A 5,358-nucleotide genomic window follows, 5' to 3' on the forward strand; every position below is an offset into this window, starting at 1 on the left:
GTATTTTTATTACTGTAGAGTTTCTATGAGATCTCACATAATTCAATAAAGTTCTTCCCACCTGTGGGAAAGATGTATATTATTTATATTTGAGAGCATTTTTGCTTATATCAACAGGGACCACAGTAATAATTTAGACTTTCAACTTATGAATAAAATTATCAAAGTGCTCCTACATTATCTTATTTGGCAAGTATTGTTTCCATGTATAAATGGGAAAAGTACTTATGCCATAACTAGTGGCTCTTTTAATAAATACATAGGGAAGCTGTTCCTTCTATAGAATGCTGTATTGAATATGTCTAAGATAGAAGTGAAATTTTCAATATTGACTTCTTAGGTGATTGAATGGAGGCTATATGCATTATCTTGTAATCTTGGGGAGGAAAGGTATTTTAGGGCTTTATTTTTTGCTTACATGTTTGTATTTTTTATTTCTAGGCTGTTCGCTGCTATGAATCTCTAATTTTAAAAGCTGAAGGAAAAGTGGAGTCTGATTTCTTTTGTCAATTAGGTCACTTCAACCTCTTATTGGAAGATTATCCAAAAGGTAATTTTTTTCCTTGTTCATTATTGTTTGATTTATACATGTGTTGGATTGTAATTATTTGTGCTTTATCAAGAGGACTTCCTAAGAAATTGTAAGTGCAGGAGCACACTAAACAATGAGAAAGAAAAGTAGAGTAGATGAAAATGGAAAAATGTCATATAACTCCATCTAAATCATCAATAAGTTGGCTATTCGGTAAAAGTGAAAACCACCTGCATGTTCAGTGCAGTTTTGTTCTGTCTTGTGAAAATCCTTGCCCTTGAAAGGCCTTGCCATAGTAGAAAGTGACCCAGTTTGATATAGACATTTGTACATTGATGGATACTTTGGAAAGGTAAGATAAACTCAGCATTTTTCTTTATCCTATTTAAAACATTTCCATTTTAGCTAAAAAATATTTGAACGAAAATCTGATCGTTAAGTAGCCGTGTTATTATAAACATAAGTAATACAGAGAGATGATCACAGATGAGCCTTGGATAAAACTAGTTTTTAAAATTTACTTGAAATGTTTTTCCTTTAAGAAATAAGTGAGTTAAATAACTGAAAGTAGTCAGCCCCCCAAGATTTGCCCTTTTTATGGTACCAAGCTGCCAACTCAGACCATTACTCAGGAAGTTAAAAGCACCCCCAAACCCCGCCCTTCCAATACCAAAGAAAAAATCCACATTAAAAGAAAATTATTATTATAGCCAAGAACATTTTAACCTTTTGATGATAGTAAACATTTTGATGTGGAGTGGATGAATGTGTTACTCTTGTTTTCAACAAGTGTGTTTAGAGGGCAAAACACCTGGCAGATAGTTTCAGGGCTAAAGTGAAGGATTGTTACTATTTCATATTGATGTTTTATTATGCGACTTTTATGTTAGGTTGAGTGAATGTTTTCCTAATGAAAATGCAATTTTAGTCTGAGACAGGCATATTCTGTGAGGTTTGAAATTAGGCTTATTTCTCAGCTCAGCTCTGTTATATACAGCTGCGTTACCTTTAAAAGATTATATATAAACATCGCTGAGTATCTGTTGTCTAATCTGTAAAAGGGGGACAAAGTGATGGATGATACCTCATGGATTTTCAGATTATGTGACATTGGTTAGTACTTAGCGAAATGGTTTCAGTCCAACAGGGTAATGGGTGTTAATAATTACTTAATACTCTGTTAGATATTTTATCTTTAATTAAAACTGGAAACTTATTTAAAGGAAACTATTGTACCAAAAAATAGATAGAGGCATACCTGGGAGATATTGCAGGTTTGGCTTCAGACCACTGCAATTTGTTGCGAATATTGTAATAAAACCAGTCAAACAAAAATTTTTTTTGTTTCCTATTACGTATAAAAGTTATGTTTGCACTGTAAGTGTGTAGTAGCATTATGTCTAAAAAATGTACATACTTTAGTTAAAAAATACTTCCTTGCTAAAAAGTGCTAACAATCAACTGAACTTTCAGCAAGTTGTAATCTTTTTGCTGATGGAGGGTCTTGCGTCGTTGTTGATATCTGCTGAATGGTGGTGGTTGCTGCAGGTTGGGGTGGCTGTGGCAGTTTGTTAAAATAAGAAAACATTGAACTTTGTTGCATTAGTGGACTCTTCCTTTTATGAAAGGTTTCTCTGTAGCATGTGATGCTGTTTGAAAGCATTTTACTCACAGTAGAGCTTCTTTCAAAACTGGAGTCAGTCCTCTCAAACCCTGCCACTACTCTGTTAACTAAGTTTACGTAGTATTCTAAATTCGTTGTTATCGTTTCCACAATGTTCACAGCACCTTTATTAGGAGTAGATTCCATTTCAAGAAACTCCTTTTGGCCAGGCACAGTGGCTCATGCCTGTAATTCCAGCATTTTGGGAGGCCAAGGCAGGAGGATTACTTGAGCCCAGGAGTTCAAGACCAGCCTGGACAACGTAGTGAGACCCCGTATCTAAAAAAAAAAAAAAAAAAAAAATTAGCGGAGTATGGTGGCATGCACCTAACCTGGAGGCTGAAGTGGGAGGAACACTTGAACCTGGGAGGTCGAGGCTATGGTGAGCTGGGATCATATCACTGCACTCCAGCCAGGGTGACAGAGTGTCTCTCTCTCTCTCTTTTTTAAAGAAACTACTTTCTTTGCTCATCTATAAGAAACAGTTCCTTATCCATTCAGGCTGCACTTCTAATTCTATTTCTTTTGCTGTTTCCAGCACATCTGCAGTTACTTTCTCCATTGAAATCTTGAACCCCTCAAAGTCATCTATGGGGAGAGATGGGAATCAGCTTCTTCTAAACTCCTGTTAATGTCGGTATCTTGACCTCAAATGTTCTTTTTTTTTCTTTTCTTTTCTTTGAGACGGAGTTTCACTCTTCTTGCCCAGGCTGGAGTGCAGTGGCGTGATCTCAGCTCACTGCAACCTCCACCTCCTGGGTTCAAGCGATTCTCCTGCCTCAGCCTTCCAAGTAGCTGGGATTACAGGCATGCGCCACCATGCCTGGCTAATTTTATATTTTTAGTAGAGACAGGGTTTCATCATGTTGGTCAGGCTGGTCACAAACTCCTGACCTCAGGTGATCCACCCGCTTCAGCCTCCCAAAGTGCTGAGATTACAGGCATGAGCCACTGTGCCCGGCCTTTTGACCTCAAATGTTCTTAATGGCATCAAGAATGATGAATCTTTTCCAGAAGACTTTGAATTTACTCTCCCTAGATCCATGAGATTAGTCACTATTTATGGCAGCTATACAGCCTTACAAAATGTATTACTTTAATAAGACTTGAGGCCGAGTGTGGTGGCTCACGCCTGTAATCCCAGCTCTTTGGGAGGCCTAGGTAGGTGGATTACCTGAGGTCAAGAGTCGAGACCCACCTGGCTAACATGGTGAAACCCTGTCTCTACTAAAAATACAAAAATTGGCCGGGTGCGGTGACGCGTGCCTGTAGTCCCAGCTACTCAGGAGGCTGAGGCAGGAGAATTGCTTGAACCCAGGAAGGGGAGGTTGCAGTGAGCTGAGATCGCGCCATTGCACTCCAGCCTGGGTGACAGAGTGAGACTCCGTTTCAAAAAATAAATAAATTTAAAAAAAAGACTTGAAAGTCAAAATTACTCCTTGATGTAGGCTGCAGAATGGATGTTGTGTTAGCAGGCATGAAAACAACATTAATCTGCTTGTACCTCTCCATCAGAGCTTTTGGGTAACCAGGTGCATTGTCAGTGAGCAGTAATATTTTGAAAGGAATCCTTTTTTCTGAACAGTAGTTCTCAACAATGGGCTGAAAATATTCAGTCAACTGTACTGTGAACAGATGTGCTGTCATTCAGACTTTGTTATTCTATTTATAGAGCATAGACAGTAGATTTAGCATAATTCTTGAGGTCCCTAGGATTTTCTGAATGGTAAATAAGCAATTGCTTCAACTTAAAGGCACCACCAGCATTAGTTCCTAACAAGAGGAGAGTCAGCCTGTCCTTTAAAACTTTGAAGCCAGATGTTGATATCTGCTCTCTATGAAAGTCCCACATGGCATCTTCCTCAATAGAAGGCTGTTTCATGGAGATTGAAAATCTGTTGTTTAGTGTAGCTGCCTTTATCAATGATCTTAGCTAGATCTTCTGGATAATTTGCTACACTTCTCCATCAGCACTTGCTGCCTCACCTTGCGCTTTTATGTTATGGAGATGGCTTCTTTCCTTAAACCTCACGAACCAACCTCTGCTAGCTTTACACTTTTCTTCTGCAGCTTCCTCACTTCTCTTGGTCTTCATAGAACTTGAGGAGAGAGTTAGGGCCTTTCACTGGAGTAGGGTTTGGCTTAAGGGAATGTTGTGGCTGGTTTGATTTTTTATCCAGACCACTCAGACCATGTCCATATCAGCAGTAAGGCTGTTTATGCTTTCTTGTCTTTTGTGGAGACAAGTGCTATTCCCTGGAGTAGCACTTCAAATTTCCTTCAAGACTGTTTCCTTTGCATTCGTAACTTGGCTGTTTGGCACAAGAGGCCTAGCATTTGGTCTGTCTTAGCTTTCAAAGTGCCTTCCTCACTAAGCTTAATGGTTTCTAGCTTTGGATTTAAAGTGAGAGATGAGTAACTCTTTCTTTTACTTGTACACTAAGAGGTCATCGTAGGGTTATTAATATGCGTACTTTCTATATTGTTGTGTATCAGGGAATATGGAAGCCCAAGGAGAGGGAGAGAGACCAGGGAATGGCCTGTTGGTGGAGCAGTCAGAACACATGCAACAGTTATCGATTGTTTATTGCCTTTCGTGGGCACGGTTAGTGATTCCCCAAAACAATTACAGTAGTAACATCAAAGATCGGTGATCACAGGTCATCATAACAGATAACAATAATAATTAAAATGTATGGAATATTGATTTGCCAAAATGTGACACAGAGCCATTAAGTGAGCACATGGCTGTTGGAAAAATGACACCGATAGACTTGCTCTACACAGGTTTGCTGTGAACCTTTAATTTGTAAAGGATGCAATATCTGTGAAGCCCAGTAAAGCAAAGTGCAATAAAACAAGGTATGCCTGTAGAATTCTATGCAATCTGCTACTTTTTTATTGCTGCACCTTTATGTAGTTGGAGGACATGCTAATTTGAGAGCATGTAAAGAGAGACCTAGACTTGAAAATTAGGTTTACGTATGGGACTATATGTACTTGCTACTTAGTGGTTGTTAAACAATAAATCTTTTAACTTTTAACACTATGTTAGACTATGACTATAGCTTTATTTTTCATATATATTTAATAAAAAGAACTATAATATAAGCCCTTAGAAGTTAACAGTAACCTTTAAGATAGTTCTGTCCATTTTTTCAAT

General features: G+C 38.2%; 1 protein-coding gene across 9 annotated transcripts in view; it reads left to right on the forward strand.

Moving 5' to 3' along the window:
* Nucleotides 1-439: 439 nt before the first annotated feature.
* The window catches only part of KDM6A (lysine (K)-specific demethylase 6A), a 153,187-nt gene continuing 148,268 nt past the window's right edge, over nucleotides 440-5,358 (forward strand). For 7 of the 9 annotated variants that reach the window (XR_001001438.1, XM_011938662.1, XM_011938664.1 and 4 more), the window contains exon 1: nucleotides 440-550. The gene's annotated coding sequence lies outside the window, so the exon portion shown is untranslated. The remainder of the gene's footprint in view (nucleotides 551-5,358) is intronic. The other 2 variants (XM_011938667.1, XM_011938669.1) reach the window with 1 other exon arrangement.

This window comes from Colobus angolensis, unplaced genomic scaffold, assembly GCF_000951035.1.
Source record: "Colobus angolensis palliatus isolate OR3802 unplaced genomic scaffold, Cang.pa_1.0 Scaffold176, whole genome shotgun sequence".
In the NCBI taxonomy this organism is placed as follows: domain Eukaryota; kingdom Metazoa; phylum Chordata; class Mammalia; order Primates; family Cercopithecidae; genus Colobus; species Colobus angolensis.